The 12,926-nt window shown below is 34.2% G+C and overlaps 1 protein-coding gene and 1 pseudogene across 1 annotated transcript in view; both read right to left on the minus strand.

The window, feature by feature from the left end:
- Positions 1–4,697, minus strand: part of LOC107654588 (caskin-2-like) — a 59,379-nt gene extending 54,682 nt beyond the window's left edge. The window contains exon 1 of the mRNA XM_016441734.1: positions 4,433–4,697. The gene's annotated coding sequence lies outside the window, so the exon portion shown is untranslated. The remainder of the gene's footprint in view (positions 1–4,432) is intronic.
- A 4,803-nt stretch (positions 4,698–9,500) lies between these two features.
- Positions 9,501–10,990, minus strand: LOC107654569 (alpha-N-acetylgalactosaminide alpha-2,6-sialyltransferase 2-like; annotated as a pseudogene).
- Positions 10,991–12,926: the final 1,936 nt, after the last annotated feature.

Raw genomic sequence — 12,926 nt, forward strand, 5'->3', positions numbered from 1 at the left:
GCACAGAATGTAAAGAAATGTAAAGAAAATTCTTGAAAAGAGAATTTTGAGTACTTTCATTACTATTCTCTAGAACAATTGTTAAATTATTATAAACATCTGAATAACTTTTATCCGCCAAATCTAAGTCTATCACAGAGATGCTCCCGGTAGACCCGTATGACAGTGTGTCAAGGTCAATAAGTCTCTTAAAATATAAGATCATGTAAATGTTTAGCCCAAAGCAATGTTAGTTCAGTATGTAAATGTGGTACAATAGTACAACACCCCCCAAAAATTACTCTGTCACCCCACTTCCATCTTTAATCATTGTGTGTGACAGACATCTGACAAAAGGTGGCGAGACTTGCCCAAAAACAGGTGGTAGCTATGACAAAAACACATACCTATAAGTATGCGATTGCACATTTAAATTGTGTTGGCCAAGCATTCGTAACTGCGTTTACATGCCTAACCCCAAATATGAGCAGCTGTAGTAGTAGTAGTAATTGCCTTAACATCACTATTTAAAAAACTGCTGACACTAGTATTCTAAGTCTCAGATAACATTTAAACAAGCCAAAAGAAACATGTTAACTAAAGAAGTCTTGATGGCATAACATCTCAAACATACTTGCTGTCAAAGCAAAAAAAAAATGTAAATCACAGGCTTAACGATACGTGTGGTCAGTAAAGGGAAAGAGAAGAAAAAAAAACAACAATAATCATATGCAGCGCAGCACATGGCAACTCCACATTCAGCGGTCAGGCTGCCCAGTGTCTCAGTCACAGCGTGAGCATTAAATGAGCACCACGCGGCTGTCTCATAATCACTCCTCCATTATATAATGCTGCACGATCTTGCCTTCTCTACACACCCAAAACACTCTGAGGGACTGAGCAAAGCTGTCACTCTCAATAGCTGTAATCTCGCCCTCTTTCGTTTCCCTCAGGGCCAATAGTCTTTACGCGCTGCTGCTTTGTTGCCAAACCAACGTGTGAGTTTTTGATCCAGGGTGGAGTGCTGTTATGATGGGTTTATAATGTTTTGATTGAACTTTATGAGCATGTTTACAGATGCTCTTTATTGTGGGGAAAGCCACAGTTCAAAAAAGAAAAGAGGAGGAACAGGACAGGTGAATGTGAAGGTGGATTGAACTGCTTTGACTGATGAAAATATCTCACAAACAGGAATAACGGTTAGACAAGCCCAGTAACTGGCCCTCATGTTTACAAACCATCATTTTGATTTTAGGGATGCAAAAACATAAGCATTGGGTTGCCAGAACAGCGAGTCGCTAATCATGGTTTTCTCAAGTACTTCTGGGAAGTTTGTATTTATGAGTTGGGAAGTGGTAATTACGACGTCAGGTCTGTTCAGATCACTTTGGTTGAAGCAAGATGACAATGTAGCTAATCTACACTGTAAAAAAATTCCGTAAAATTTACGGTAAAAAACGGCAGCTGTGGTTGCCAGAATTTGACAGTAAAAAATACGGTAGCAACGTTTTACGGTTTTACGGTTTTAACTTAAATTTACAGTTAAATACCGTAATTTCATTAAATGATATAATGTTAATATACCAACCTATTGAAGTACTGAAATCTGTTTTGTACCTTTGTAATACACTGATAACCACCAAATGCAGGAGGTGATGAGAAAGTCACACGATGAACCAAAGCCCATCACAAGCAGCTTTTAAACATGAACATATATAGAAGGTGCACAGTGTCATTCACACAAACACTAAACACCATCATGGTAGCACACATGAAACTGAAATAATGCAATAAACATTCATTTAACAACATTAGGTGTAACACACAACCCTAATATACAAAACTGATCAGAAAAAACTAAGAAGAAACAGTTATTTCAACAAAAAAAACATCAAATTTGAAATGTAACGCAGGGAATTCTGGGAATGTCAATTTACGGTTATTCACTGTAAATTATACAGTCTTTTTCACTTCCAAAAATTGTATATTACTGTAAATGTAATGTCCAATACAGTTTTTCACCGTATATAGTAGGGGAATTTACCGTTAACCATTTAACAGGTTTTTACTGTAGCATTTTTACAGTCTTTTACCGTTAAATTCACGGTCATTTTTTACAGTGTACAAAAACAACTCTACTTTTTTAACTCTACTTCTACAAAACGATTGATAAAAAAATGCACATTAGGTGTGTTTTTGCTTTATGTTTTTACTCAATTTCGGAACGGAACCATTATTTCTAGTGTGATTGCACAATTGTATTTTGTACATGCAACTTGTAAATGAAAAAAACATTACATTTCAACAAATTGACCGTAAATACAGAAGCTGCATCCATTGTGTGTGATATTGTCTCAATATTTTCATCATTACAACTTTGTGGGGGCGTTCATGTGCATTTAACTGGTAAATACGATCTTTCCGACATGACTTGAATACATTATCAGTCTTTATGAAACTTAATAATTAGGCTGGTTTATGATAAACCTGATCCCTATAAGATGCGGTTCTTAGAGGACGTTTACATGAAACGTGTTCAATAAAAACACCTCCACTGAGCTCAATAAATAGACGTTTTTCAAAGTTGCACAGTGGCTAAATTGACACATTAAAAACTGGCGGGAAACTGAAAAAATGCAGGTGCCAAAAATGTCCATCTGAATGTGTATGGCTGTAGTTGTACTGCTTTAGAAGAAATCAATTTAAAGACACAACATCTCTGAGAGGACAGAACTTCTCCTAAATCAAAAGAATGCTGTCAGCATTAAAGCACCAAGGGTAAAAAAAAAAAAAAAAGTAAATGAAAATTTTACATTTTGAAAAATATTGCTTTGTTCAGTTCTTTCTGTTATAAGAAAAAAAGTTAGTAAACCTGTTATATGACAACACTTTTTTTTTTTTTTGCAACTTTTTTCCCAATATTATGATAATACCGTATACCGTGATAAAAGCCTCAGCAATTATCACAACATTAAAAATGTAATCGGTCACATGCCTAATCTCGGGACAGTCTTTAGTGTAGGGTTTTGAACTGTGTGCGTTCTTGCCATCAGTTAATTAATGTTGACATGATGTTATTTTCTTGCAGCTTCAGAGTGATCAGTCTCATGGCTTTTATGGCTCAGGTTACTTGCACTCTTAAAAATAATTGCAACTGCTGCAAAACCCCTATTTAGCACCTTTATTTTTAAGAGTGTGAGATAAAAAGCAAAATCAGGACCTGAGCAAACATGACGGGGTGAGGGTTGCATACTTCTGGGGCTGCGTTTGACAGTGAGTAACTTCCATTGAGATAGATGGAGATGCTAATAGATGGCTTTCTGCAAGTATTACAGACCTCCTTGTGCTGAACAGACATCTCTGAACACCTTCAGTCCGAGTAACCTGAGGTTGATCAAGGACGCAATGGTGATTTGTGACCCTGGAGCACAAAAGCAGTCTTAAGTCGCTGGGGTATATTTGTAGCAATAGCCAAAAATACATTGTATGGGTCAAAATGATTGATTTTTCTTTTATGCCAAAAATCATTAGGATATTAAGTAAAGATCATGTTCCATCAAGATATTTTGTAAATTTCCTTCCGTAAATATATCAAAACTTAATTTTTGATTAGTAATATGCATTGCTAAGAACTTAATTTGGATAACTTTAAAGACAATTTTCTCAATATTTAGATTTTTTTGCACCCTCAGATTCCAGATTTTCAAATAGTTGTATCTCTGCCAAATATTGTCCGATCCTAACAAACCATACATCAATGAAAAGCTTATTTATTCAGCTTTATGACTGGTTTTGTGGTCCGTCTAGGGTCACATTTATCAACTCTTGGGAGGTTTACAACTATATCTTTAGGTTACAAGTCTAGATGTTTACTACACAACCCCTTCAGTCCAGACAGAAAGAGTCTAAGCACAGACATCACATGGGTGCCAAAATAAGCAAACAATGATAAATCATATGTATGCACACCATACAACAATAAACCAAACAATAACTGCTGCTAGTTGAAGTTCAAGCACATCCAACAGCACACTATAAACTCTTCAGTTTGTATAGTTGATATACATTTGGCAGATTTTTATTCAATCTTCAGAGATCCTTACAAACAAAATCACCATGGGAACCACAGAGGCCAAAATATCCGAGTTTTAGTTACTACAGCTGAACTGAGGTCAGTTATAAATAAATAAATACATAAATAAACAGAAAACTTAATTATACTACTTTACAATATAAACAATAAGCATTGTATTTTCGCAGAAACTCTAGTAATTTTGCTTGAGAAAACTAGAAAATGCAACCATAAGTTGGTGAAGTGTCACATCTATCAAACATTAGCGCGATAACTACCGTTTTAAACACTTCTAACAAAAAATACAATTAGTTTTCACAATATTGTAAGACTTGAATCCTATTGTAAGACTTCTCCACTAATTGTGATGAACACACTTACCATTCAATTAGAGTGAAGTATTTATTTTCGATGCAGGCTGGAGCCGTAACAGCGGGTCCAGGTTCAGTCGCTCGTTCGCTCCAGACACAACAACAGCGAGCTCGGCCCCTTCAGTCAACTCTTAAACGCACTTCGCTGTAAGTGTGAACTCTCTTGGCCGCTTCTACTCGCGCTCGAGTCTTTAATAAGTTATTTTCTCGGCAGTCCGTGTCGATAAACTCCAGACTGAGCGTCGGCTGCGATTTGCATGAGCGTGTTTTGAGAGCTCCGGTAGTGAGAGAGTGGAGCGGCAGAGCAGCTCCGGTGCGGGTCGGCCCTCCCAGTGGGAGGGAGCAGCTCTGGCCCCGCTCCGCAGCAGCTGTGCCGCTCTCTCTGCCGCCCTCTGGGACCCATCCGCTGCTCTGCCGCCAGCCGCCACTCACCGGAGCTCCTTCAGCCTCATCTGATCTGATACAGGCTATTGGTGAAGTACAGTATATCATGATTTAAAATAATAATAATAATAATAATTATTATTATTATTATTAGATTATGAAAAGAGTGTTTGATAACAATGAATGGTGAATTTGGTAAATTAAATTATATTAATTATATACAAAAATGGCACAATATGTGTCTATAGCATAAATTTGCAAGATATTAATCCATATTAATTATATATATATATATATATATATATTATATTATTTATGTGTACCTGGTATTTATCACGTTATGGAGACCAAATGTCCCCACAAGGATAGTAATACTAGTAAATTTTGACCTTGTGGGGACATTTTTGAGGTCCCCATGAGGAAACAAGCTTATAAATCATACAGAATGAGTTTTTTTGAGAAAGTAAAAATGCACAAAGTTTCCTGTAAGGGGTAGGTTTAGGGGTAGGGTTGGTGTAGGGCAATAGCACATACAGTTTGTACAGTATAAAAACCATTACGCCTATGGAATGTCCCCATAAAACATGGAAACACAACATTTTCAACGTGTGTTTGTGTGTGTGTGTGTGTGTGTATAAATGATATAATATGTGACCCTGGAGCACAAAAGCAGTCTTAAGTTGCTGGGGTATATTTGTAGCAATAGCCAACAATACATTGTATGGGTCAAAATTATCGATTTTTCTTTTATGCCAAAAATCATTAGGATATTAAGTAAAGATCATGTTCCATGAAGATATTTTGCAAATTTCCTTCCGTAAATATATCAAAACTTAATTTTTGATTAGTAATATGCATCGCTAAGGTCTACATTTGGACAACTTTAAAGGCCTTTAAATTGATATTTAGATTTTTTTGCACCCTCAGATTCCAGATTTTCAAATAGTTGTATCTCGACCAAATATTGTCCGATCCTAACAAACCATACATCAATGGAAAGCTTATTTATTCAGCTTTCAGATGATTTATAAATCTCAATTTCGAAATATTGACACTTAAGACATATGATAAATGGACAAAAGTTTATCAAAGAATATATATAAAAAATATTTATTACAGCAATGAGATAATTTAAACAACCAACATAGGTAATGAATGCATGAGACACACAAATAAGGCAAACATTGACATGATACATTAATAATGGCATAAAAAGTGCTGCAATTGTTACATTAAAGAGCTATTCTACCTGTTTTAACATAAAAAATATATTTTGTTGGTATAAATTAATGTATTTAGGTTGATTCTGTGATGTTAAATAATATTAATTTAGGTGTTCATTTAAATGTTCCCATTTTTTGGTTCCTTTTTTGTTTGTAATTTTTGTAATTTTTGTACAGAACAATAAAATTAATGTGGAGCGCATTAGATCATTTGGATTTGGGAGAATTTGCTGAATAATGTTTGAGTTCACATCAGCATACATATGTTTACATCCACCAATTTTTTTTTTTTTTTTGTGAATTTTGGAATATTGCATATAAAACACTGGATGGAAATGCCAAGATGTGCATAAATTCAAATAATGTTCATAAAAAAAACTTATACGCTCAATTAGATCTTATGTTTTATTAAGTAAGAAAACATGCACATAAACTACTGAATAAATTCCTCGATACTCATCAAAAAATCATGTGACTTTGCTTCAGCAGATCATGCGATTAGATAACTGAACTAAACAGCACACCGATCTCATCGCACACAATCTCAAATGTTATTTTCATCATTTTAAAAATGCCTGAGCCAAAGCTGGTCATCAAAGTGATTTGGTATAATCACCTCTTATAACTGTCTCACAGAACAGCATTCCAGAACTAAAATAACCAGACAGCTTTTATTATTGCGAAAGTTGTTTATTTAGTAAGAAAAAAAGAGCCACAGGCTTCCCCGGTTGCAGCAACTTTCATTTTTATTATTGATACTTTCCCCCAGTTTCCCTGGAAGTGATGATTTTATTCTCTTGAGCATGGGATGGAAAGCGCTTTATTCGCAAATGTAATATTCTAATTTTGCGCATAAGTTAAATTGGCAACTTTTGGATGGAACCATAGCTATTGAGATCTTCAAGTTGATTTCAGACTTAAGTATCCTGGCAAATGCAAGCATGATTTGAGACATTGTTAATATTCCTCTTTAGACTTTAAAGGAAACGTGAAATTACTGAGGGGATTCTCAAGAGAAACATCTGAAAAGCAGAAGACATTAGCAAAAGTCTCCATTTGTTCCTCATTTAATCATATTGCTCTATTTAGGAGAAAGAAGTGATGTTATTTGTGATTGGTCTTTCCTTTGGGTCTATTGCTCATCACCAAAAAACATGCACTCACTTGTAGTATGTTGCTTTATAGTAACTTAAAACTAATGGAACTCAGAGTTTTTGTACAATGTACTGAGAATAATGCGAACATGAACCTGTCTGAAGAAGTTCAATCATCAATGGGCTCATTTATATGCTTAAACTTGCATGTGCACACAAACACTGATCTACACTGTAAAAAATGACTGTGAATTTAACGGTAAAAGACTGTAAAAATACTACAGTAAAAACCTGTTAAATGGTTAACGGTAAATTCCCCTACTATATACGGTAAAAAACTGTATTGGACATTACATGTATTGGACATAAATTTTACGGTAGTATACCGTTTTTGGAAGTGGAAAAAGACCGTATAATTTACAGTAAATAACCGTAAATTGACATTCCCAGAATTCCCTGCGTTACATTTCAAATTTGATGTTTTTTTGTTGTTGAAATAACTGTTTCTTAGTTTTGTCTTATCAGTTTTGTATATTAGGGTTGTGTGTTACACCTAATGTTGTTAAATGAATGTGTATTGCATTATTTCAGTTTCATGTGTGTTACCATGATGGTGTTTAGTGTTTGTGTGAATGACACTGTGCACCTTCTATATATGTTATTATTTAAAAGCTGCTTGTGATGGGCTTTGGTTCATCATGTGACTTTCTCATCACCACCTGCATTTGGTGGTTATCAGTGTATAACAACGGTACAAAACAGATTTCAGTACTTCAATAGGTTGGTATATTAACATTATATCAGTTAATGAAATTACGTTATTTAACTGTAAATTTAAGTAAAAACTATAAAACCTAAAACTTTGCTACCATATTTTTTACGGTAAAAATTCTGGCAACCACAGCTGCCGTTTTTTTACCGTACATTTTACGGAATTTTTTTTACAGTGTAGACGTCTCTTGCTGCAGCCACAGATGAAAGTGTTTCCCATCTCCTCTCAAATTAAGTAATCTGAAACAGGATAGTGAATATGGCTCTGACAAAGTGCCTGAATGAGACTGTGTGCTGTGGAGAACCCGGTGAAAACCGCAGAATAAGGCTTGTGGTTCTGCATGCCTTCACCTGCTCTCACAAAGATAAGGGCGAGCGGTGATCAAAGGATCGGGGGTGCTATAATCTTCCGGGGTATACCACAAACAGATGTTGCACACCTGGGGCATGTTTAAATAAAGCAGTTAATGTCACTATCACAGTGATCACAAGCTAAAACATAGGGTGAAACTAGCACCTTGAAGTAAAGAACAGTTTTTATAGATAGGCGAACATATTCACTGCACAAAGCAAAGGATATTCTGAAAACATAATAAAGTGCCATCAAGTTTTGCAAGCCGATCATTGTGACATATTTGGCAATAGTTACCCTCATAACTTTATCATTACTTAGCCTTAAGTCATTCTAACCCTGTAATATTTTCTCTTTTTTGTCTGTCAAATCAAACAGGGATCTGGACCTGGACACCTCCACAGTCTCATTGTGAGATCTTCTTTTGCTCTGACTGACAATTCTGAGTGTTATTCTGTTACTGTTTGCCTTGCCCGTATTTGACCCTGAACTGTTATGACACTTTGCTGCCTGCTTGGATATTTCTTTTATTTAGTGATGGTGAAATGAAGCTTTGTGAAGCACAGAGGCTTTCCCTTCAACTGTATCGTAAAATGGTTCATTACTCAATGCTTTTCAACATGGAAAAAGGCGCCTTTGCGTCCCAGACGTCCAAGCCATTTTTGGACTGTTTCAAATAATAACTCAATTTGTGCTATGAAAACCATATAAAGCAATAAAAAATAAAAATGTCATTGTACTTATACAAAGTATGAATAAATAAGTCTGAATAAATTAATGAAAAAATAAGCATGGTTCATGTAAGCATATGTTTAAAAATAAATTAATATTATTGTGGAATGGTCAGTTGAAGTGGGGATTAATACAAACTGAACATGCACAAAACTACACATGTAAATATTTATTCGTATTATGATTTATTCTTATCAAAGAAGTGAATGACAATTGAAACCTGCACAAGGGGTTCACGTTATTTGAATCAGAACACAAAGCTGCTTGCCCTGACCCTGTGCCTAATTTTTGACCAGACTGCATACAGACTGAATAGGAGAGGTTCAAGAACCGAACCTTGAGGGACACCACGTCATTGAGGTCCATTTAACGTTGTCTATGTTTGCACAGTAACCCCTGTCTTCAAGATATGACCTAAAGAGACAAATCCAGTTTTCCAGTTTGTCTAAGAGTGTATTGTGATCGAGAGTGCAGCACTAAAAATCAGTAAGATCAGCAATGATATTTTACCTGACTCAATATTTAGTTGAATAGAAGCATGGTCTGTGTGCTGTAATGTGATGGGACACCAGATTGGCAATTGTCAACCTTCTCAATGATGTTGCCTGTAAAAGTTGCAGTAGAAGCAGGGTGCACCAGAACAACTGAATCATTAATTAATTAGTCATGAGTATTAATTAAGGAGTTATTTGTAACAGATCAATTCAAAAAAACTGTTTTGGCAGTTTCATTATGCAGTTTTTTTACCTAGGTTTTCCCATGTCCCAAGATTCCGCTGATATAACCACAAGACTTTTTGAGAGTGCAGCTGCTTCCACAGATGTCCCTCCATCTTCATGTCATGGTTGGCATAGAAGACTAGAGGCTTCATGACCTTGTCAAAGTAATGGTCCGAGAAGTCTTTGTAATTTTCTGTGATGAAACCATATGCAGAGACCTGAGGGAAGAGCCAGCATGCACAACATCTATTTAAAAACAGATGGAACAGTAGGTTTCGGGGCCATTCTAGCAATAAAAAAGCTTTTATAAATAAGGATTTAAAATGCTGTTTTAATGATGAAAAACATTGGAGGTTTGTTGACCTGGTCACAAGTGTATAAAGCGACCAAAAGCATCAGTGCACCCGTGCTGGGCATGTACAAATCTCTATATTGCTCCAGCCGTGGAAATTTTAGGAACCTGTTAATCAGTAATACCATGGCATTACATTAAAAGGGAGAGAAAAAATGAATGTGACAAAATTATATGTAAACTAATGTGGAGGAAAATGTTCTCACCTTTGAGTCACATATTGAATGAAGGATCGATCATCTTGAACTGATGTGGTTCAGGATTATATCCCAAAAAGTTCTGAGGGCCTGTTTTAATAATCAAATCAACTCAGCAGTTAGTTAGTACGCAAGGTACATAAGTTAATGTTATAATAAAAACTCAAACACAAACTGGTAGAATGCCTTTTAGAATTCCAGTGTAATGCAACTGAATTCAAGTAGCAAACAGATTACAGAATAATTGTTTGAATTTAAGGAAGAAAAATAAAAATGGAATAAAATTTAGAAATTCATAACACATTTCATTGTTCAGTATTATTTACATATAAACAAATGATCATACAAAACTCATAGGCAAAATTAATATTTGAGTTGAAGTGTATGGCTCCCCATTACACAAAGTGAATTCAGGTACATTTGGCCATTTATTGCGTTTCATTTTAACATCGACAGTTAATTCAGCCTGGTGATTATATTATTCCTGTATGTTTTATATTCATTTTTTCTCACTTTGGGGTGACTTTGAGTTTATATTATAAGTAGAACTGCCTTCTCACATATTTTACACAAGAAAGAATGGCCTGTAGGATGTTCTGATAGTTTTTTTTATAAGTATGCATGTCTTATATACACATGGGTGATTGTATAATTGCAGGAATATTTAGTGTCCAAAGTCCTTCTTTTTTTCTATGCTTTTTTTCAAATGGTTATTTTTAATGATTTTAATAATTTGTTACTCATTGTCATGGATCACAAGCTGTTACAGGACAACAACATAATATTTTCTGTAAAAAGTGTCTTATATAGCTGGAAATCTGGATTTCTTGTTGTCTGAATTAGTCAGTGTATTTTTTCCATCATTGTGTAATCAAAATATTTAATTTGAATTTCTTTTGGTAATATTTCATTTATGTTATTTATAGAAGCCCTAAATAGCCATTTTCCTAATTCTACAACATTAAATTGTTTTATAATAACTTTTTTTTCTTATAAAAAAAAATGTGTCCATAAATCTTGCATCAACTCTGTTATCATAACATACTTTGCCTTTAAATTAGTGGAATTATTTCCCACAACTATGTAAGATACAGGAAATGATCTTACTTTCCCTCACTGATAAGATCTGAAGCACTGAAAAGTATGTGTGACCCTGGACAACAAAACCAGTCACAAGGGTCAATTTTTTTTAATCTGAAGTGTTCTTACACCAGGAGTTCTTGTATAAAGCGTCAATTTTTACCACGATATCAAAAGGAAAATAATTTATCATTGATCACACATTGGGTTATTTAAAATTCTTTCAATCATGATTTCATTAGTGCCATGTGCTCTTAGCATTTATGCTAGCAAGTGAAGTTTTTGGCTAAAAAACTGAAAATTGTCAATTCTGTTACCGTCAAACTCCATTACCAAGTTAGAGTAACAATGCTGCCAGTATGTAACAGAATTGACAGTCCACCAGTCAATTCTGTTAATTCTGTTATACTTTACAATTCTGTTACTTAAAGGGTCAACTCTGTTTATGAACTATATTCATTAAAAAAAATGAAATTGTTGTTTAAAATCTCATAAACGTTATTGATTAATTTTGCATTCTTATAATATTTCAACAACATTTTTATTTTATTTTATTTTTTTACTGGATATTGCATATAATAAATTTTTTAATGCATGTAAATTTTTTTCTGTGAAGACATTTATTTTTTTCATTTTTAAGGTATGCATAGGTGAAATATTATCTCAGTTTCAACTATAAATCTATAATAGTATAAAGAAATCTGTTATTTTTTCATTAAAAGTAAAACAAATCAAGTAACTAGTGTTTGGCAAGCACTGAATTATTAAAATCGTATATTTTTTCAATAAGAAACGGGAAATCATTTTTTTTAGTGAACATTTGTTTTCCTAACTTTTTTGAAATGCTAAATGTATCTCCAATTATAGAATAATAACTGTAAACCCTAATACTCAAAGTAATTCAGCTAATTGTATTGAGTTCTGTTAACTTAAATCATTACAGTTAGTTAAAATTAATAGACCTTGATAAGCATTTAGAACTTTTAGGTATTTAGGAGTTTGTGAAAATTATACTTTTTAAGTTAGCTGAATAATTTAGTTCTTTTAATTTACACGAACGGTCTTAAAGTTACATCAACTTAAAATCTTTATTAAAAAGTCTGACATCATCCATGTACAAGCAAACTCCCCACGTTGAATTTTTCTTCTCAAGACTGCGGATCGGTATTTCACATGATGCCGGAAGTATAACTATTTACAAATCCAAGGACCCTGAAGTTAACGTTTTCGTGTATATCATCTCATTGTCAACAGTTAAGTGTGATGTAGAGTCATGAATCGAATGTATTTAGATGTGTTGCAGGGGAGAAAACGTGAGCGCACTTACCGGAGATTAGATAACTAGATTTAGTGTAATTGCCAAATATCAACCTTTAATTTAATAAATGTTTCTTGAGCAGCAAATCAACATATTAGAATGATTTCTGAAGATCATGTGACACTGAAGACTGGAGGAATGATGCTGGAAATTCAGCTTTGAAATCACAGGAATAAATTACGTTTTAAAATATATTAAAATAGAAAGCAGTTATTTTAAATTGTAAAAAATTATTTAACAATATTACTGCTTTTGCTGTATTTCTGATCAAACAAACTCAGG

Source organism: Sinocyclocheilus anshuiensis, unplaced genomic scaffold, assembly GCF_001515605.1.
Source record: "Sinocyclocheilus anshuiensis isolate Anshui unplaced genomic scaffold, SAMN03320099.WGS_v1.1 scaffold787, whole genome shotgun sequence".
Taxonomy (NCBI): Eukaryota; Metazoa; Chordata; class Actinopteri; order Cypriniformes; family Cyprinidae; genus Sinocyclocheilus; species Sinocyclocheilus anshuiensis.